The 23767-nt window shown below is 38.4% G+C and overlaps 1 long non-coding RNA gene across 1 annotated transcript in view; it reads right to left on the bottom strand.

The window, feature by feature from the left end:
* The window catches only part of LOC148055676 (uncharacterized), a 51791-nt gene extending 28841 nt beyond the window's left edge, over positions 1-22950 (bottom strand). Inside the window, exon 1 of the long non-coding RNA XR_015704716.1 lies at positions 22855-22950. This is a non-coding gene — a long non-coding RNA (uncharacterized LOC148055676). The remainder of the gene's footprint in view (positions 1-22854) is intronic.
* Positions 22951-23767: the final 817 nt, after the last annotated feature.

Genomic DNA, 23767 nt, shown 5'->3' with positions numbered 1-23767 from the left:
CACAAAACTTATGCAAGTTGTCATCAACACTGAAAAGAACCTTTATAGTTTTTTTTTTTTTAAACACTTGGTTTTATAAATGCTTCCACAAAGAAAGAGCAAGTACAAGGTAACACCATCGAAGTTTTAACAGCATCGCAAGCAAATCACAAGTGGGAGACTGAACTAATTGCAAAGGCTATCTATCCCAAAAGCTGGACAGCATTGGATATTGTGTTTATATCACTTACTAGAGAAAATTGATCCTTGAAACCGCTTCCAAAACACCTGCATTTGCATATGAAATTAAGGCTTCTTTCAAAGTAACTTGAACATCCTTGAAAATATCCCTCCTACATGAATTCTCTAAGCTGTTACACTTTCTTTTTAAAGTTATACTTCATAAAGCTAGTACATTTATTACCTTGAATCCAACTGTTTGGAATGGGGAAAGGAAAACGCTACTAGCATTTTAAAAGATTGAAAAATCTCCTTGCAAGCCCTATAAATTGCTAAATGCCCAGTCACTGTTGTAGGCAGCCAGTTGGTAAAAACAGCTTGCCTGGCTGGGAACCCCAGCTCCAAAGCTCTCTAATCCAGAGATAATGTTAAGAGCCCTTATTGCTGAAATGTAGGTGGTTTTTTGTTTTGTTTTGTTTTTTTTTTCTTCTAGAAACAGTATTTTTTCACCATCACGAGATGTGACAAGAAAAGATATTCTAATTAAAAAGATATGCAGCCTCTTCTCCCTCTCTTTCACAACATAACATAAACATAGTGCTTTCTTTTTGCCAAAAGACAATAAAACATATATAAATATGCAATAGTTTGGCTGGGCAAGATGGCCTTTGAATTTAGCATATCCTACAGCTTTCCTAAATTTCAGCAATGTTAGCAACGTCTGTCAAGAGATGGCCAAACTAATTTTTCAAGGGTCACAGGTCACATTTGAGAAGTGCAGGTAAATTTATTATGAAGTTTGTGCATGCTCGACAAATCACTTCTGTTAGTACCCACTAACAATTTGCTGAATGTAAATTGAAAAATGTTGCTACATTTCCAACAGCACTTGAACCAACACTTAGTGCTTGCCAGTATTTTATCCACCAGACTACAGAGAGACCAGCTTTTAAAAACGTAAAAGGTGCTAAATGACAAATTAGCCACCAGAGGGAGCCTCTCCAGCTTCATAAATAGAGTCCAACCCAACAAAGACTGACCAAGAGAAATGCACTTGAACGTTAACATATTTTAATGCAGACTGTTGCAGGGTTCAAAGTGCAGTCCAGGTTTCATTCTGACCTTTGTGTACATAATCTAAGGTGTGTGGGGGAAATTAGATTTCATTGCCTTTTTTCTTTCCTGTCAAAGCAGAAAGATAGCACTTTGCATCACGTGTTTATCTGTTACTAACACACCTCTTAAAATTTTTAGAAGCAGCGCTACAATGAACGGTGCCTATATATCAAAAAGCTATAAAGTAAGCAAGAGATTGCTGTGGCAACATCTTGGCTCCCCTATTAACATAAATCCTAGGTAAAATTCTGACAAATCCCAAAAGGGGAGAAGAGACATGCAAAGGTAGTGAAGAGCATCCTTTTTCCAAGAGAGATTTTGGGACAGCTGCGCGCAAGAAGGAACTGGAATGATTACTACACATGCCTATCCTGCTGGTGAAGCGAGGCAGTTTAATCTCCGCTGAAGGCACTATTGGCTGATGTTTATGACATTACAGCGTAATGCTAAATGCTGCAATTACATTTTACACTGTTTATAGTTCTTGTGTATTGCTTTAGCTTTTTGTTCTAATTCTCATATCTGGAGCTTCATTTTATTTTTACGGACAAGGCTATTAGTTGTATTTTCACAAATGTTTCAGCCATTCAAGCTCTTCTCTAGGAAAACCCTATACCAAATAGCAATTATAAGTTTATTGTTGTTCTCTCTGTCTTCCACAAAAACCCCATATGTACTAGACAGTAATGCCACAAGGAGGTTTCTGGGTTTGCTGCTATAACAGAACACAAGCTTGATCTTCCACTTTCCAGAATTTTTAGTTTTGTTACTATATAAGAGGTTACACAAATTCCTTTACTAGTACTAGCGGTTATGCGTGCTGCCTGAGGACAGCATGATAGATATCCTAAAGAACAGAAACCAATGAGGTTAAAAATCCTATAGGAAATTGGAGGGTATCTGCACATAAGCTGAAGAGAACATAACAGTATGGGGCAATATGTAAAAGGCTTATTAATACAAGGTTTCTCCAGTCAATGAATAAATTAGAAGGCACAGACCAATATAAGTTAAGTTTCTGTCAAGACCGTCAGGAAGATAGTAAAAAATAATCCCTTACCTGTAATAAAAAGGTGAGCAAGAGAGATATAGAGCACGAAAGCTCTCAGATCAAAGATTTATCCCTGGGAACAGCAATAAAACTAGCTACTGCAATTTAATTATGAAAGGGAAACATCTTGGACAACAAATTTACAGTGAGGTTCCAGCACACAAATTAAGATACAGTGCTTTGTATCTTATAGAATTACCCTACTCACTATAAATCAACAGAAGATGAAGCTCATGAAAGGCCCAGCAAAGCTAAACAGAAAGCTACCATTGCCTTCCTGAGGTTACAAAGCAAGTCCTTACTCAGAAACTTTCCTTTAGATTTAGAGGAAAAGGAACAGCCGCACTTTTTTTTTCTCCTACCGTGTTCTCAAATTATAAAGGAGTGTATATGAGAGAACTGCTGGCTTCTTCCCTTTTCAAAAAGTCAGGTTAAAGAAAATAACTATGGCATAAAAAGCAAGGATACCTCAAAAAGCTACAAACTGCCCTGGAAGCTGCATAGGGTGGGGTTTTTTTTAGAATTTAGAAATGGTGTTTCCTTTCCTGAAGCTTTCACTCTAACCCTTAGGTTTTTATTCCATAAATAGCGTAATTAAGAAATGATGGATTTCAGAATTCTGCATAAAAATTTGGATTCACATTCACTCCTTTTGGACTTCTTCGTAAGTGTTCTCAGGACTGTAAAATATAAAGATGCACGCGCTGAAGAAAATCTAAGGCTTTCTGGAAAACTTTTAAGAATGCAAAGGCCTGATGCTGCTCCCTGTTTACTTTAAGGAAAAATTCCGTTAACTTCTGTTGTGTCTTTGAAATCAGACCTAAAATGAAGACTAATTTGTTTATATATTATTGCTGATTTCCAGCAGCTTAAAGCCAATCACAAAGAGAAAAAAATATCTATACTTATAAATTAAGCCCTACCTAAGGAAAGCATTGATGGAAAAGGGCTAACAAATCCTCACTGAATAAAGCAGATATTTATTAACAGGTTCCGATTTTGCAACCTTTCCTTGTACATAACCCATCCTGACTAGAGCTTAAGTACTTTATGAAATCTGAGTGGATTTGAACATGTGCTTAAGTAGCATGCTGACCTGGGCCTTGAGGATGTCTAAACAGGATTTATTGTGGAACAATACGTTTACTTAGCATCTGCTGACGAAGGATTTCTGTCTGTCGTGGAACACACTGTATTATGATACAGGAGAGGCTTTGGATGTGTGTTGGTTGCTTTCCCTCCATTCACATCCCTGACTGATTTCCATCTTATTAAGTTTTCACATTAAACAGTTCCCTAATCTAGTTTAAAGTGATGTAGTGTGAGTAGACAGCAACCCAGCGACTTAAACCCCCAGTGAGGCGAGGCAAGAAGAGTGGCTGTGCAGGATTTAACTGCACCGCAACAGACTCATTTTTAGCTGCTTTTTGTATTCTATTTATATCCCTTACACTATCACTCTAATTACCCAGATAGATGTCCTCTGTTGACAAGCACCTGTAATCATACAGCTTAATTAAAACATAACTGAAAAAGCTGTGGTGATAAAAATACCTCTGGAAAAAAAAAAGCCTTGACTATAAAGGAAGCTCACTTTACCTTTGCTACTAGACCCTGCGTCTGCCGCCTTGCACCCTCACAGCAGAGCTTGTCTTGGTGCTCTGCAAGTTAAGCCTGTATTTGTACTCAGTCACCATAAGGAATTTGGAATAATACTGCTGTTCTCTCATTAGAAAATAAAACCTGGTTCCAAACCTTACTCACATTTTATTTAGTCACATACATTTGTGCAAAATCAGTAAACAGCTGGTGAAAGCAAGCAATTCAGAGCAGTAGTATTTTAGAGATGCTTTGCACAAGTTACATACTGACCATCCAGGGAGGACAACTGTGGAGAAGCTGGCCTAGGGCTGTCCAAAGTATTCAGGCTGATAAACATCTTTACATCACGGCTGGCCTTTCAGAAAACAGGCTATATACTAAGAGGAGTTAACACCTTTCAGGATAAAATAATAAATACTACAAGTCAAAAGCAAACTTTATATCTTCCTAAAGTGACATCACCTTGTCAAGGTGGCTGGGACTACTGTGAAAGAAAAGCGGTGTGCTCTCTGTGACCCCAGGGAGGTGATGCTTCCCCTCAGCCCTGGTGAGAGCACATCAGGAGCACTGTGTCCAGCTCTGCCCTCCCCACATACTGGAGCAAGTCCAGCAAAGGGTCACAAAGGTGACTAAGGGACTGGAGCATCTCTCATGAGGAGAGGCTGAGAAAGCTGGGACTCTTCAGCCTGTAGAAGGCTCAAGGGGGATCTTATCAATATGTATAAATGAAGGGGGGAAGGGGATTGAGATGATGGAAGCAGACACTTCTCAGTGGTGCCTGGTAAAGGACAAGGGACAACTGGCACAAATTGAAATACAGGAAATTCCATTTAAACATAAGAAAAAATACCTTCTTTATTGCAAGGGTGGTAGCACACACAGTGTAGCCTCAGCAGTCTCTCTCTTCCACGGTAGCTAATGAAAGCTAGATGTCTACACTGCACAGCATTTGTCCCTTCAAAACTATATAATGGTTCCTTTAAACTCTACACTGCTCTCTCTTGCCTTGTGACTTTATTTTTCTTTTCTCTGTGTTCAGGCAGGTCTTATTCCTGACATTTTCTCAGTAATGTCTCATTCTGAAAATCTCATTTCATTAGCAATTCAGATAATATAGGAGAACATAGCTGCTATAAGTCATCATTTTTATCAGTTGATGGTGTTTTCTATGGATCCTGAAGATGCATCTTAAAGTTACAGAATACAACCAGAACTTACTATAACAAAGAGAAAGGTAGAGTTTCCAGAAACTAGTGCAGTATACTTTTTATGCAATTTAGCTTGTTCCATCCATTTTCAAACTGCCTTTTAGCTCTCCATTATTATAAGCATCTGCTAAACTGAGAGGATCACATGTGGTGCCTTTTCTATTTAAATTATTCAAATTCAGGATTGAATTATAAACTCAAAAATCAAGAGTCATTTAATAAACTAACGGGAACATTATAGGTTAAATTTATGAATATGCATCCTTATAATTTGTTTCATTGCACATGTAAGCATGCACAGATTTTGAGCACTATTATAAGACATTAGGAATTTAAATGAAATATTAATTGGAAAGAAATTACTGAATTTAGCAGCAGAGAGATCCGGACAACCGTTTGCTTAAGATTTGTTTCTAAGCCACAAGAGAAAAGGAGACTGATAGTGCCATCTGTTGGTCAATTTAAAATGGACAACATTTAATGGAGGTTTGTGGTCTAAAGTATTATCTCTTATGCTTAATGTAACAGCAGCAAGATTAACCACCTGAATAGTCTTAATAGTGCACCACGCTGTAGTCAGTTCACAGTAGCATGTGCAGAGCACAGTGGGGCCACAACACCCCAACACAGAGCTGGGGAATTGAAGTTCTGCTCAAACACACACAGTTGACCTTAAGAGACTTTCAACAGTGGATTTTTTTTGATTGATACACCGTGTATAGCACATACTGGAAGACAGTTTTTCAGAGTGGGGCTTCATTATTGTTTTAGTGTGGAACAGAAGGGCACTTGAAGCAAATCCTCTGATCTTCCCTACTAACCGCACACAGATGGTTGAATGGTGCACAAGAACTAGATCGCTGTTGGCGATGTGCTCCAGGTGCACACATAGCAGGCTCCAGTGGCTAACGGGGCAAAAAACGTTTGAACTAATGAGCAGCCCGTACAACCATGAAGTCCTCCAGCATGTTCCCAGCTTACATGACACAACAGACTGCTCTCAAACTACTGAGAACCCACACGACATCCCAAAGTACTTCTTATGCTCTGTAAAAAGTCAGATGGCGCCTAGGTCATTACAGGTGGCCTCTGATGGTCCATGGTAGCACGTATGGAAATGTTTGTGTTTTGGCTGTTTGCTTCACACACCATTTTCCTGTCTCTCTCTCCACACATCCCATTACCTCCTGTGCCTCATCTCTGTTCATTTCCACACACGTTATGAATCATGTTGGCTCTTGCAGGAAATAAAGTTTTCTTTTCCTTTGAACAGTTTTGCTGAGCAGTTTCTCCCAGCATTGACTGTGCCCTTCTGCCTTAAAGTTCTGCGCACACTGCTGTTTTTCCCACATCCCCAGAACTGAGTACATTGCCCAAGCCCACCGCTTCCTGCCAACTGAGGACATCGTAGTCTCTTGACAAGGACTTCCAGACTGTCAGTGTCCATCAGACAACAGGACATCTGGGATGGAGAGAATCATTTCTTGGGGAGGAAGGCCTTCCCAGAATAGCTGCCAAAGCCTCAGAAGGAAGAAACTTTTCTCCAGACAGCACGTCTGTTTGCCCAGTGACAAGACAGCATCAGAAGGCGGCTGAGTAGTAGGCACCATGGTGCCATTTGTAAAGATGCAGGAATAGAAGCACAGCAAGAACACAAGGAAGAACAGAAATAAAACGTGATTTGTATGGGCACACAACCCGCATATACACTTACAGGCAAACATAGTTTCTCTATGAATCCTCACATGGGAATTAAAAGATTAAACAGCTAATGAATATGCTGGCAGCAAGTAGGAGCAGTAATAGGCTTAGACAGGATGCTGGGCAACAGCATGATATGAAGACAGAGTGAGGTTCTTTCAAAGATTTAATGTCAAGAACATCACTTTTGAAATACATTTACATATTTAGATTTACCTTTGGTCTCTGCTCTCTTTTTCCATTCACAGCTAATTTTTGCAGCTAAGCCATTGAGCAAGGTGGGGAGGGTAGTAGGGGGAACGACACAGACATTAACAGATTATGAATTTCATGTCCACTAACAAAAAAGCAGATTTCTGCTTAAGAACAGTAATGTTTCAGTGATTATTGGGAGGTTTGTCCATAGATAAAGAAGTCCTTGTGGAGAGATGGGGAGGAAACCACTCTGTAAAACTTTCTCTTCACTGCATATATTTTGGGTAGAGAATTAAAAACACTGTCATGTCTCAGGATTATTTACTCCATATACATATGATCTCTTGCACATGAAACTGTCAATGTACTCTATTGTGACAAAGTATTTATTCCAGAGAGTGCAAGAGAGTACAGCAGCATGTTACACTCCAGAACAGCTTTTGGTCAGATCGTCAAAGGACATAAATGGCTGTAAAAGTATTTGCATAGTTTCACCGAATTCCATTTGCTCTCAATAAAGATCTGACCTTTTACATTTGCCATAGCAAAGACATGCTTTGTTACTAAACATTTTTTTTTCTTTTTTTTAACTTATTTAAATAAGGAATAGCATAACTGGGGAGGGGGGAGAAGCTTTAGGCAATTGACTTTTCCAAAGTGTTTGCAGAGATAATTGGAAACTGTATTGAAAATGCTGCCAATCACCTTAATAGATGCAAAAATCTCATATACTTCCAGAGAGACGGAGATGCTCCTGAGGGACACCAGGAGAGAGTTCACTGTATTTGATAAGCAGTTTCCATTGGTAGGAAATTTCAGGCTACACCATAATTTCATTAAACACCATTAGACTCCATGTCTGCTCCTAATCGTTCTACTGTATCTGCTAATTATTACAGAATAAACCCTTTTTCTTCTATTACACAGGAAAACATTAAAATATTAAACACAAACCCCCTCTGAATGAAAGCACTTTAAGAATTTTGTAGTGTGAAAACTTCCCTGAGGTGGAGACAAACAATCACAGCAGGCAAAAAAATCAGTAGTAAAAGAGATGCCTGTATTATTTCACTATTTCTTTACAAATTTTCTCTAAGATCTGTGGTATAAGACTGTTTCAAATCTTTGTTCAATATTCACTTTTTCAGTCTCTACAGGACACTTTGTTACCAACTACAGAAACACACTATCTTTTCTTGCATGTCTGCATATACTAGAACCAGGGATATGAGAGTCAAGTGATGTTACAGATATTATTGCAGTATTTTGTATTGACTAAAGATCCTGGAAATTTTAAGAGGCATTTTTTTGTTGTTGTTTTAAACTTCACACACACAAAAAATTTTGAATTTAAAAAAAAAAAAAAAAAAAGTCTGTTATGCAGCTACCTAAAATGATTGAGCAATCAGTCTTTCAATGATTCACTGCTTTTGTCACACAGTTTGCCTTCACTTACCATTTGGAATTCACCAGCTGACATATTTGGATTAGTCTTCTCTGGCTAAGTACCAAAGAGAAGGAATAAACATCACAAAGAAGCAGACCTTCCACCATTACTGGTATGTTTTCCAAAACAAATAGTATTGAAAACAGGGAAGGAAATGGATAATTTGCTGATCACATCCACCTCAAACAATAGGAGTTGAATCCAGTAGAATGGCAATGTAAAAACTTGCATAGAATAACTGCTTTCAGAAGAGCAAGTGACTTGCTAGGTATGTAGCACAGTCACGACTTAAAAGATAGTTTTCTCTAAGCCCTACTGACAGTTAGCCCAAGCCGCGTTCATCAGTAAAAGCAACCCATGGCACATACTGCTCTTTATTCAGCTTCTGTAATCCTGTCTCAAGCCTTTGGCGCACATCAAGAAGAGGAGTGCATTTATATGCCAGACTGACATGTTGTACAGTAAAACATTGCACTGAGCCGTCATTCTTCATAGAAAAAAAATGAAACACAATATTTACTGCTGCTGTCCTCAGTGAACTAGAAGAGCAATCGCGACAGCGGGTGGTTAACTATTTTGACTTAACCGTTATCTAATAAACTCACATAAAACCTATTTTGCATATCTAAATCTTCATTGCAATGGTGCTGAGTAAAATTGCAGACCAAAAGAGGGCTCCAGTTATTTGCGAGTCGAAAATGCCTGGCCAAAGAAATTATCAAGGATCACACAAAACTATGGCATACCAAGGATCACACAAAACTATGGCAAATAACAGGCTACGTATTTGCTTTCTGTCAATGGCACACAAAACAACTGAGACTAGCACGTTTTTGAGCTCAGACAGAAGCTGCTTGGCTACAAATGAACAAAATGGCAAATGCGCACATATATAGAGACCCATCAAATATGATCGTCCCTCCCCAATGGCAGTTTGAATGCCATCAGCTTAGTTTAAATTTTAATTAGATTTTACTGTAACAAATACCATAGACTGTGCTACAGTATGCATACATGAGTACTGCTGCCAAGACTGCTAATAAAATATTATGTCGCTTCACAATTTAGATAATTGCAAATCTGCCCTTTCAGCCAAAAACCATTCTTAAAATTCAGAAGGACAGGTTGGTTTAGGTTGATGAAATAGTCAAGGTAATTGCAGAAACAGCTCGTTTCTCTCACGGATGGAAAAAAAAAAATACAATGAACAACCCTCAACCACAAAATCCTATTTATTATTTCTTAGGACATTTGTCCAAATTCTGGAATGCAGCTTCATGATGCTACTTTTTTGGCCATGCCATTATATCCTCTTTCGCGCAGTGTTTTGAAACACGTGTATGTTAGACACTTTTGTGCTCTACCTAGGATATTTATGGAAGATTTTAACTGCAAGTCATAAATTAATTAATAACGGTACACTGTAACACCAAGAGCCAAAAAGAGCCCCCACAAAATACTATCTTCTCAGAGAAGTTAATGACACCAGCCTATCAGAGATGATAATTTTATCCTGAAAAAGATTGCTTAGAATACCCTATGGGGTTTTTTTTATACATTCAGCTTCCTCAATGTGACAATACACTCTGTACAGGATATCTGAATTTAAAAAAATGAACTAATTTGGATGTGTTACCCAGTCATAAAATGGGACCTCGTGCCTTTCTTTATGGCAAGGAGAAACTTTGTTTCAGATTCATATATCTGCATTGAAATAGTTTTATTTTGTGAATTTTCTGAAGTTCTCTTTCTTCAAATGCCATACAGATACTTCATATAAGGGCAATACTTTCCAGATAATATTACCTACTTTTATGTCTCTACTTCAAAGTACACATTTTTGTTGTCCACTAAATGCTAAAGTGATATACTCTTCTTTCGGACTGTTGTTCAAGAAAATTTATGTTGAGCTGCAAGCTGTCATATAACAACTGCTTGATGCAACTACTATCAACATCAAGGATATTTTCCATGCTAATGAGAAGGGGGTTTTTGGTAATATAATCAGTTGTAAATGGAAGATGACATCACAATACAAAACACTGACTAAGTGGTTAAATTTAGAACTATTTAAGTTTAAAGACTAATATTTGTTCAAATACAAAAAGGTTGTTTTATTTTATTGAATTAATATAGCGAAAGAGGAATTGGGTTTGGTTTTTTGGGTTTGTTTGTTTAAATTCATCGTATTAAAACTTTTCTGGAGATGAGTTCATGTCTCAGGTGAGCTAAAACTCTAAAGATGTTCTTACATCTTCCTGACCAAAAGACAAAAGCAAAGGAACTAGAAAGTTGAAGAGCTGTGACCCTCCTCAAGCTGCAGCCACCAGTAAAACCATCCTATGACACCTCTGAGCAAAAGAAAAGATGACAGTGGTAATTGAATGGAAGCAGTACTGAAAGAAACGGTCTTCCACCGCCTAACAGATCTTGGATCAGAAGTATATATATTCATCTGAACATGGACATTTCTGCAATATAACTAATAATTCAGAGACAACCATGAGATGGAGTTTCTAAAAGCACAAGAGACATTTATTTATCAGCAATTTTTATTTATTTTAAGCAAATTGAAGTTCTGTTAAAACTTAAAATGCTAGCACATTGTCCTGGCACAGACCAGATTGTTCAGGCTATGTTTCCTGAGAGAGAGATGTGAATTGACCTTGTTAAAAGGCAAAAAAATGGAATTTAATTTGAATGCAAGTGTGTTAATACCAGTTGGTTGGTTGTTTCAGTATGAGACTCTGAGAAGCTGTTCTTAAGCAACAAAGTTTCAATACTTTTGTTAGGTTTGCAGGCTGTAATTAAGATCACTACCTTTTCCCATAGATGAATTCTATTACTGACAGAGGTGGATTCACTAACGCTTAAATAGAAATTCCTTTGCCAGCTCATAAGGTGATTTACCCTTAATTTACTTCTACAGAGCAGAGTACAGGTTGGTCTTATTTTACTTTAGTGAGAGTATTCCTTCAGATACACACTTTTTGCACTGATACGAACAGGAACGTTTTAGTACTTGTCTGCTATGCTTTGCTGAGATGGTTAATAACTTTTGTAACTACACTTGGGGCTTATAGATGTCTACACAGGTCTGCATTTCTTTAGTGGGATGGAAAACACTAAGAATTACTCAGTAAAAAGCTTTGAACCATTGACTGGATAAAAATAGATGACCGTGAGCAAGTAAGAATAAGCAGACAAGAACACAATAAAACTCAAATGTCATAGAAATAATTTTTGTGACTCTATTTAGCAAAAGACTGCCAAGAATCCTCCATTTTTTTCCTGCAAGAGTTTCCATTATTCCTGTCCCAATGTCAATGCCCTTTTAAGGGTACTGATAACTTTGATATGCAAACCTTGATCCAAAAAGCCAAGTTCAAAAATTTGTGAGATTCACTGTTTTTCAATTAGCTATGGGACTTCAAGACAAATGAAATTTAGGTGTTTTTTGGTTTTTTGGGGTTTTTTTTGTTTTTTAATTTACAGAATTTTTAAAAATAAAATACTCACAAAACAAACCCTCACAATTTTCCAGATATATTCATTTATAGAGGATTCACCGAGTAACAAGAGGACAAGATTCTCTTCCAACTTCCACACATATAAATTAGGACAACTGAAATTAAACTGAATGACAGCATTGTAACAATGGCATAAATGACAAAAGGGTGTTAATTTTATTGCCTACAGCTTTCAGAAAAGTGTAGACAATACAAGAAAAACAGAACGTATGAAAAGCCTTGAATAATCCTTCATCTTCCCACCAGCCAAGGGTGTAATCTTGGCAGTGCTCTGAGGAGCAAGCTGTGCATCATCTATTACTCCAGCACTTTAGAAAATCCATACATCTTGAAACTTGCAATATCTCAGATGCTAGTGATTAAAACAGATAACTGTTTTGTCTGGATCTCTGTGAGCATTACAATGTGCATTTATCTAGAAGGCTAACTCTAGGCAAATAACTCTCTTTCAAGCTGGGTGAAGGTAACGCAAGGGTTAAGAAAAAGTTTAACAGCCATGTTATATTGGAACAATCATTGTAATGCCAGTGCTCTGGGCGATGACAATCTGTTAGCTCTTTTCTAAACCCAGGACAAGCATTTGTAATGCAAATGTTAGCGCACTGAATATATGGCACTGTTTCTACACTCATTCATACCAGGGAGGGGAAGAATCATGTGGCCCCATCCTCCCCCCACAGCAGATTGCTCCCTTTAGCTCTTGTTTACTTCCCCTTGTTTTCTCTAATCTAGTTTTAAATGTCACTAAGCACAGAGATTATTGTTCAGGACTGGTTATAGGATTTGTTAGCGTTGTCTCTCCTTCCCAGCATATAGCGTATTGGTGTCTACAGTGAATAGGCTGGACTCCCTTTTCACATGATTTTTAATGCGGTTTTGTTAGCTGCATTGGTGGCACCTTGAGCTTAGCTCTCCATAAACAATCTACCTTTTTAGAAAATGGGAACAGGAATAACGGCCAAGTGTTTTGAGAAATTTATGGCTCGATTTCCTTGACATCTGTACACTTGGTAAAGTACTTAGAAAAACTGGGAAACTGAGTCTCCAACTGAGAAAGGTTCAAGGTTAAAGAAGAATGATATGAAGGAAAATTATTCCTGTTTGATGTTGCCATCCAGTTAGCTGCATAAAATATACAGATAAATAATATGCATACAGCTTTTTCTGTGCATGTGTGCAACACCGCCCTATAGCACTGGTTTGCAACTGTTTTTTGTTTGGAAGCCAGTGTGAGAATTTTACCACAGAAGTGTGAATACCTACAAAACCAATTTAAGCCCACTGCAGAGCTTATTTTTCTGACTGACTTTTCACAGCCCTGTTAGAAACAGGCCTTAGGTTTGCTGAGGGCTCTGTAGAATGAGTTGGAAACTGTTAATTAAGAATATCTAGTTTTTTCTTCCAAAATCACTGCAGTGACAGCCCACCATGCAGGTGAATGGAGAGATTTTTCTTCCAGCTTCCCATTGCCCTTGATTAAAATAAACAAACAAACCAACTTACCTGCCAGAAATAAAAGAAGCAAAGGTAGCTACTTATCTTGGAAGAAATTAGCAGAGGGACATATATGACAGAGTACATTACCTGCATTCAACAGTTTAAACAACATCCGATGGCCAAAAACACAAGTGAAAAACTGAATCTTCAATTTATTTTTCCTTCCATTCAAATGCATATGTGAAAACCAGAAGCCCACTAAATGTTCAAGGAGACAGCTCAGTTCTGCCAAGGTAGACACTTCTGTCAGAGCAGTAGGTATGAAATAGAATTTTAGGGGCTTTTTTTTGGCACAAGTGCTGAGATACAGTAGAGTTCACGGCTTCTCACCTCTAGATCTACAGAGAAAAGCAAATAGTGATAACTGATGTGACTTAAAAATGACACTGGAGCACCTGCCATGACACACATGCTAGGTGAAGGACACACAAGAAGAAGGTGCTAAATGGTCTGCACAGAGGGTGAACTTCCATATAGTTAAGATGCCTACAAAAGACACGTAGGGAGGGTTAGGGAGTACAGCACAGGCAAGAAAGGTGGAGAAATGCTCATGCCCAGTCCCAATGTTCAGTAGCAGAAGAAATTCCCATGCCAATTTGTGTATTTCTTTTTTCGTAAAGCAGTAGGACCTCGCAATCCCATTGAATTAGTATGGATTCATTTGACTGAGCACTGCATAAATAAAAAGCAAAACAGCGAGGAAAAGTAGAGAGTTTTACCTGATACAGTAACTCATGCCACTACTGAATGTTAAGTTTTATTTCTATGCCCATGTACTTACTTACGCAAGAAGTCACTGCTTCTAAACATGAAGACAGAAAGCATGAAGACATATGAATACATTTTCAACAGTATCTAGCACCAGAACTATTAACAAAATCTGAAGTATTTAACAGTGAAGGCTACAGTTAAATGGATACAACCTTCTAACATGGACATAAGTAAAACAGCAAAAAGTTCCCATTTTCTCTTCAAATCAGGAATAAGCAAATATCTACCATCACACCATAGGACTGAACAGCTATCTGTGTTAATACAGTAAAGGAACAACTTCAATACAGACAAGTCTTGTGTGACTGAACATCACCTGTCCCAATAGACTCATGCCCCTAAATCAAGGAGATTATTTTGAAAATCCAACACTTCACATAAAGGGCTTCAATGTTTAAATGAAGCTCTATTTCCCAAATTCTCTCATTTACAATCAATGGCCCACAGAAACCATCTTGGTTTTGTTCAAGCTGACCCCCAAGCATGCAAATAATTAAGAATCAGTGCCCTTCACCTACCTGGCTATAAGAGAAAGATCCTGAAAACAAAATTAAAATAGTGAACTGCCATTCTAGAACCTGGGTCAGAGCAAGACATTTAACTTTGTACTTTATCGAGTAAAATAGTTGAACTGTCAAAAACTACCTCAGAGGAAAAGACATTTTAGGATTGATGTCATGTGGCAACTTCCCTAATTGTATTCCTAAATGTACAAAACAATTCAATTTTGAATGGAAACAAACAAATAAAATTATTAATACTTAAAACCAACAAGGTTCATATTTGTTCCCCATAGTTAATTATTTAAAGACATTATCATGATTTCTTAGGGAAAAAAAAAAAAAAGAAGATATGATTGCATTTAGCATATCAATGAAATCAGAAGGGAAGTCCTATTGAAGGACTAACTCTCCTTAATGCCCTTATTCTCCCTTCATTATGCCATCGATGTCCCATGACAACAACATTAATTTGACATGGATGAGTTATGAACCACTGTTTCTTGCACAACTCTCAAGAAGCCCAAGGCAGGGTTTTCTGCTTTGGGTATTGGGGCCAGAAAGACCATGCATAAAACCCATGCAGTAGAAGGAGCAATTAAGCTACAAGTTGTTTTGCTGTAAGCAGTTAACCAGCTGTGCCTAATAAATTATTTGATTATACAACATCCTATAGTTTTGACATCAATTGTAACCATGCATAAAACTAACATTCAGTGATTTTGTACATTGGCTTGTGTGATTATATCATTAATTCCTCCTGGCACTCATTAGCGCACCCTGGCAATCCAGCACTATTGGGTTTTCCATACAAATGGTCAGCATGCTCACAGCACCTCAAAAACACAGACTAAGAAAATACAACAGTCCTGAGAAGGGAGTGGGAAATGATTGCTATTCCTGTTTGCTGATGAGAAACAGACCTGTGCAAGGCCACTCGCACACAGAGTGGAAAAGAATAAAAGAGTGAAACTGAGGCATGTATACATCATATGTGTGTATATATACAATGGGCATACATACATGTAAGTACACATACATGCACAAAACATAACTCAGTAGAGATATCCAAGAAATTCCTTAACTAGAAGCCTGATATATATATTTTTATGGGTAGAATACCATGCTAATAACCACAGTCTGTTTCTGGCACCTGTGCTACTTTGCTCAGCGGCTCTCCATCACCTCCACGTACATCGCTTCATGCTTGGTAGCTGTAACAATGGACACCACATTTCCCAGTCCCACACTGACTCTGTGCTACCCTGCCTTCTCACAAAAGAAAGGGAAATTTGCTCTGATAAGCAAGCCAGATTACAAGGCCTTGCACAAACTTGAATTAAAAAAACACTGAAACAGACTTCACAACCACTGCAAGTCTGAACAGGTGCCCCATTGACCACGTCCATTTCCTAAAAAATGCTGGCACAAGTCCTCTTCATAGAGGAGAGCCATCTTCTCATGTGACCACAAAGAACCATGGATGGCTGTAATTGTTCTCTAACTAAAAGTTTCAGTCCTCTAGTAAGGACACAAGAACTGTCAAGATGACTCAGAGGACCATCACACATCACATGTAACGAAGCAGTGAATAAAGCCCATCTCAAAAACATTCAGACAGCAATTCATAAACTATTAAATGGTAGATTATGAATAACAAATAGATGACTGTAAATTCAGTTCTCCATGGATAATACGTGTACAAAAATGCTAATTTTTCAGGCTAAATTATTCACAACGAATGAGTCAATCAGCCCTATTCCCTCACAGACCACTATTTCCGGAAGCTATTTATAAGTAAGACAAAATTGGTGTGCTTGTATCATCTATTTTTGTACAAGAGGCAAGCACATGATAATCCTCTTTCTATTCCCTTTATTAAGGCATTCCGTGAACATGAATAGCAACAACGAACACAAGAAACAGCTGTAATCGATACTGCAGTGAGAGCTAAATTGCAAATTGGTGGATTTGGCTAACATTACAAATTTCAGTAGTTCTGATCAGGCACTTCATAAAAAAATACCTCATTTGTTAAGTAGTGTAGTCAGCAGAACTCTGAACAAAACAGCCCATTTCAGAATTCTGTCACCATCATGTAAAATACCCGTTGTACTACTCCTAAAACCAAAATATCTTTAATTCCCAGGAGCAGTTACAATCTGAAACTGCTATTGCAAAAAAAGGCATATCACACAGAGCTGCTCTTCCCTGACTTCCCGGCCAGCTGTATTTCCCCCAACCACAGGATCCCCTCCTACTTGGAAGGACTTGGCTCTCCTGGGCAGCAGAGAGAAAAATGTGGTTGAGTTTCTTTCCCTCCTGCTCCAGAGCAAGACTTCGGCAGACTACAGTTTGGTGCGCGCTATACAAACCAACAAAACCAGAGGCAGTCACCAAGTCTTCCTTCTCAGCAGATGTCCCGGTTTCAGCTGGGATAGAGTTGATTTTCATCCTAGTAGCTGCTATAGTGCTGTGTTTGGATTTAGGAGAATAATGCCAATAACACACTGATGATTTAGTTGTTGCTGAGCAGTGCTTACACCAGTCAAGGACTTTTCAGGTTCCCCTGCTCTGCCAGGTGCACAAGAAGCTGGGAGGGGGCACAGCCAGGACAGCTGACCCAGACTGGCCACAGGGCTATTCCATACCTTATGGCATCATGCCCAGTATATAAACTGGGAGAGTTGGTTGGGGGGCAGCGATTGCTGCTCAGGTACAGGCTGGGCATCGGTCAGTAGGCGGTGAGCGATTGCATTGTGCATCGCTTGTTTTGTATATTCTTTTATCATTATTATTAGTAGTATTTTCTCTTCATCTGGTCTCTTATAAAACTGTCTATCTCAACACACAGGTTTTACCCCCACCCCCCGCCTCTCCCCCCCATCCCACCAGGGACAGGGCGGGAGGGTGAGCAAATGGCTTTGTGGTACTTAGTTGCTGACTGAGGTTAAACCATGACAACATGGTTCATTTCCAAAACTGGAGCAAGTGCTGCTAAAAGGACTTTTCGGTTGAAAGAAGGATCAAGCACTTGCATACAGGTTCAGAAGAACTTTGCTGAACTGGGACATCAAAGCCACCTGTGGTTCACACTCCTCTTTTAACATTGGACCGAGATCCATAATTGTCACACACACACTTTTGGCAATTATAGCCATATCAGAATCAAGGAGTAAGTTAACTTAGTGATACTATTTTACAAGGAAACAGTTCCTACATTAGTCACTTCAACAATGTGATACAAGTTAAGAAAAAAAGAGCCACCATAGGGACACATCTTTTCAGGTACAATTTAAAGGTTAAGCCAGACGAGTCCCCTGAACAGGGATCTAATTAGATCCAAAGGCTCAGCTCAGGAGACTTGATGTTGTATGAGCAAAGGAGAGGCTGCTCAACATCGCTTCCATCAGCGACAGCGGAGTCTCCCAGAAGGCTACAGACACTTGCACGTGGATCCTGGCTACCTCATTTACCAATGAAACATCCCAATTAACTTATAAAGGGATTATCCATATGAATTCTCACTGAAATTAATGTGGTCAAACGTCTGTCCTGGCTTCGTAGAATTGAATCCGCATTTACATGTGGCTGAGCTCCCCTCCCAGTCCCTGGAAATGGCACTTGTTTTACTCTAGCTGTATAAAGTGACGATAGCATTAAAGGATTAAGAAAGAAATTGTTAAGCATTATGTAAAAACAGAGTTTGAACTAAACTAAAATAAACGCCTTTTTAAACAGTGAAAACAACATTGGTCTAATTTTTTCAATAGTGATTCATAGATAGACAACAAAGAAAACATAGATTCAACTAAAATCAAATAAGATTCAAAATTGCTTCCAGAGTTGATGCTGAAAACAACGCATGCACAAGCGTCTACTACGCTGCACTCTTGCAAGGCATAAACAGGGTCTGCAATAAACTGCTTGATGCTGTCTTGCTGGTCATAAAGCTCTGGAAAAAAAAGGGATCTGCCATTTTTTATAACACTTTAGGGCCCAATGCAATATAAAATATATCTGGTTTTCTGGCAGTATATGCTTTGGGAGCAGATTCTAGTGACTTTGAGTTTTATATACACTTTCATGATACAGGAACTGATCATATTTTTTGTTGGATTGGACCATTAGGTAGCTATAGCTATTCTCAAAGGACAGTGTAAGTGACAAGCTTTCTGAACCCCAGTGAAAATATAAATCATTAAAAAAAGATCAAGATGAGAAATCCTTGATTTGACATTCCAGTGTTAAGAGATATTTTTGTATTCCTTTTTACTTAAAAGAAACATTAACTTTTCTAAAGATATTAAAATTACTTTGTCTTTTTGTGGATGCAAGAATACCATCACAACTCCACTAAATAAACGTTTGCTTCTTCTCACAGCTATCAAAAGACTGAATAATAAATGTTTTAAAATATTGCAAAATCATAAGTAAAAAAAATGTTTGCCTTTTTAAGGGATGAAGAATATCATGCACTTTATTTAGAATTAATATTAAAGTATTTCCAATTTATCAAACTTCTAAAAAATATCCCCTCCATAAATATAATTACAAAAATGCTAAAAAAAAAACCAAATTCAAAAAATTGCATATGTTAAGGATGTACCCTTTCATTTTCATAAGGCCCTGTCCTTTCTCTCTATTCTGTTTCTCAAGGGTCTCATTCATTAGTACAAAACCTCCCTCCACTATCCCACTTATTCTGATAACTTATAGCTCTGCTTCTCTACTCGAGACTTCTTTCTATTTGAACTGAAATGTCAGTCTCTTTGTCCACCATCAGTTTATGCATATTCAGCTACATAGGGCAGTGTTTCCAATCTTTCACCTACCCACTACTTCCAGCCTTCTCCCTTTCTTCATCAATACAATCACCACCACCTTCACCTCCATTATTGAGGGTTGTCAGCTGAGCATCATCTCCAGATGCTCATCCTTTTAGTTGTATAAAAGTCTCACCACTCCCTCTTACACAGCAGCTCTGCTGAAGCTTTAGACCGGTTACTCATTACTGTGGTGCAAGATGAGTGCAACATAGAATCATAGAATCGTTAAGGTTGGAAGAGACACTTAAGATCATTAAGTCCAACCATTAACCTATCACTGCTAAGTCCACCACTAAACCATGTCCCTAAGCACCACATCTACCCATCTTTTAAATACCTCCAGGGATGGAGACTCAACCACTTCCCTGGGCAGCCTGTTCCAGTGCCTGACTCACCTTTCGGTGAAGAAGTTTTGCCTAATATCCAACCTAAACTTCCCTTGGCGCAGCTGGAGGCCGTTTCCTCTCGTCCCATTGCTTGTTACTAGGGAGAAAGAGACCAACCTCCACCTTGTTACAACCTCCTTTCATCTTTCTTCACGTCCCTGGTGAATCCAAGCTGGCTCCTTCAAAATGTTTTGCAAAAGGCCATCTTCTTAGTTCATTACTTCGATCATGTTGCCATTTTCATTGCCTCCTTCCAAGTGGTTCCTTCAGTTATTCACCACAAAAAATGCGTCTTATTCAAGGCTTTCCCCAGCCTATCCCAATCTCCATACCACCTCCCCTTCACAGTCCACACTGACTCCTTCCTTCAGTTCTCATTAATGCTAGCTTTTAGCAGCTCATTATTAACTTTGCTTCTCACAACCATCTTTTGTCTTCTCCTTACCTACTCATCACTGTTGGAAGGACTTCTTCACAAACTGACACAGAGGTCTTTTTTCAAATGCTTAACATCTTTTTACCTTGACACCTATGCACAGACAGTATGTGAGGAAACTTCTGGTTTCTTTGCACTGTCCAGTCTGACATCCACATATTATTTCTTATTATATTGGGACAATATAATGTTCTTTGGGAGATGGAATGGGTTTGTTTCACATTTATAGCATTCCTAGCCCACAGCAGTCATGTTCCTAGATAATAATGTAACACAAACACTGAACAATAATAACCTTAAACTGAATTTACTAGGTTTGTAATGCATTATTTTAGAACAACTACTTATAGCGTGTTTTACTTGAAAAAAAAAAAAAAAATGTACACATATTCTCAAATCTGAACCTATTTAACCCAGGCCTTAATATGTTAAAATCTCAATGTGTAGTGAATTCCAGCTAAATGAAATATAACAACCTTACCATTAATGCAGCATTTTGCCTGGGCAACATACACTAAATTTGATCTAAGATACACATGGGAAGTACAAACAATAAGAACATTACCAAAATGGTCTTCTCTTTAGAACCAACAGATTTGGGTTAAAGGCAAATTATTTGAAAACAAGTTACTGAGGCAATATTCAATCAAAATGACTACTATCAGCCATAAACATACGGGACCCTCTAACTACCCAAGGTAATAAGTCTTGTATATTATGCTGGGAATTCCTTCAAAGCCCAAATCATTTTTAGTTTGCAAAGCTCTCTAATTTATTTTCCATGGTTGGGAGGAATCTGCTGCTAAACTAAAAATACAGTTTTGTCCCCCATTATCTCTGCACATAAAGAGTCACAGAGCTTCGGGCTAGAATTAACATGAGATAGGCTATTATGACTGTAAGAACACTTAGCAGTCCCTGTTGACTTTGCGGTTTGTAATAATAAATATCCTCCCCATAATCTCTCGCTCTTTTTTCTAAACTTGATGCCTTGAGGAGTTCTTGAAGCTTGTGATAAAATGCTAACAGTATTTACCTGTTTTGTTGCTGGCCTGGATTTCCTTTTCTCCTTGGGCAAAGTCATTTAAAGATACGATCTTTGCAAGCAAATGCTTTTAAAAGTATAAACTTTGATTTCGTTAATGCCTTACAGAAATATGATGTCCTACTGTACTTGATTACTGAAGCAAAACTACCTCTGCTTGTGCAAAGTAATGGCACTATTTTATAATGAAGTGTTCGCTCTTTCACCAAGGAAGAACCTTGCAATCAGATGTGAAGGTTATAAAAGATGTAGTCTGCAACTCAAAAGTATCTTATTATCACCAATCAAGGTAATAATTAAAACCAGATTTCCGTAAGGAGGGGTTAAGCATTCAGGGGGTTTCACAAAGTACTGAACTTCATGCACATACTAAATGGTGCAAAGTACTTATACTTCATTAAGAAGATGCTGAAAGTGACTGAAACTAAGGTGTAATCTTGCATACATAAGTATCTTACTTTGATATGCTGTTTCCATGCAACAGAAAAAAACCTTACTTGCCTAGTTACTCACATATATTAAGGATGGTTGGGGTTTTGGGTTTTTGGTTTTTGTTTGGTGTCCGTCCGTCCCCCCCTGCCCCGAACCGTTCACAAATACATCCAGGAATAAAAAATTAAGATTAAGACATCCTTTAAGTGTTCAGCGTTTCAGTTCACTAAAAGCTCTTCAGCAATCTGTACAGTAACATTTCACATTTAAGATACTACAGTTTTTCTTTAACTCATTCTTGCTGTATTTTACTTACTCAGAAGTCTGTCAAGTGAATTCAGTGGATTATCAGGCAAAACACGCACATCAGAAAGCCCCTCCCACATAAAAAGCCAATTTCAGTCTCCACAGATGTCACACAGTCCTCACAAGACCACATAAAATCAAACCATGCTTCCATGCCTAAATGTGTATTTCCTTCTATCCTGTACACCTTGCGTGCTGTAAGGCATAGATGAGTAGCCATCTATTAGCAATTGATCCTTTTTAGACAGAGAAAGCAAGAACAATTAAGTTATAAGACCAACAATACACTCTCTCTGCTTCACATACATGCCCGATTCAACTTAAATTGTGAACAGATAGGAAGCAAGACATTCATTCATATTTCAGATTCAATACATTCCTCGATATTTCCTTAAGTTAATAAAAAATATCCTTTTTTTTGAAAATGAAAATGTTTAGAATTATAAACTATTTCCAAATAGACAATCTACTGATTGTTCTGTAGCTCACTGACTTGATTCCCATTGCAACCTCATTTATTTTGGCATTATTCTTACCTGATGGCAATTCACTACTGCCATTATTTGTAGACAGTTAAATAGTTTTCCCTTATGAAATCTGTCTCATAATTTTACTTTCAGTGTTTCCAAGGGTTATTTCATACCTCTGTATTTGCTAGATGCGACTCCCCCTTTCCTCCTGTGAATGAGGTATTTTTCAGTTCTCGTGAGCTTTCCACAAAAGTTGCTGGAAAGTGCAGTAATCTGCAAAGTGAGGGTGAGATGCGCTGTAGAAAACACTTTTTTATACTTGTATATATAAATAAGTGATTTGATTTTGAACAAAGCAGAGAAAATGAATTTCAGAACCACGGTACTGGAGGGAACCTGCAGTATCTTACAGGTGCACCATTTCCACTACTCTTCTCCATCCTCTTTATCCTCACCTCTATGGCCTTCTTTATTTGTTGCTATTGTTCCTAACTCTATTCTTCCTCACAAATTTCCACACACACCTTTTGTAATGACCATTGATCATCCCCTGCCCCTTTCCACTTCACTTTCTCCCCAGTATCTCATATTCTGTGCCCACGGAGTGCATTGCCATCACCCTTACACCCTGGAGAGCGCACTCTTGATTTCCAACTACCATTACTAATGAATGCAATTACAGAGAACAGCATGACATACACGCAGGCTTCAGCGGAGCCATACATTTAAACACAGCCATAGCATTCAGCCTGTGCCGCAGCAGATTCTTACTCAGGAAAGAAATTCAGATGTCGAGCTGAACTGCAGCCTGAGCTTCTACAGGGTCTGCGACTCTCTCCCTGCCTTTTCCTTTCTGTCTCCCCCTAGCTCAGCCTACCTTCATATGACAAGGTACAACGTCACGTAGCCTGTACAGCATGATCTCACAGACTCTTACATGTGTAAGTGCCATGTCATTTGACTTCAGTGGAGCTCCTCCAGGATAAAGTGTTAGTGAGTCCTTGCAGGATTTGGAAGATGGCCACTTGCTGAGGCCCCAAAGACACTTCTTCTCATAACCTTATTTTACACGTTAAGAGCTGTGTA

The sequence above is a fragment of the Nipponia nippon genome, unplaced genomic scaffold (assembly GCF_047370975.1).
Source record: "Nipponia nippon isolate SJK-2023a ecotype South Korea unplaced genomic scaffold, ASM4737097v1 scaffold_2, whole genome shotgun sequence".
Lineage (NCBI taxonomy): Eukaryota > Metazoa > Chordata > Aves > Pelecaniformes > Threskiornithidae > Nipponia > Nipponia nippon.
This window is presented reverse-complemented; position numbering and strand designations above follow the sequence as displayed.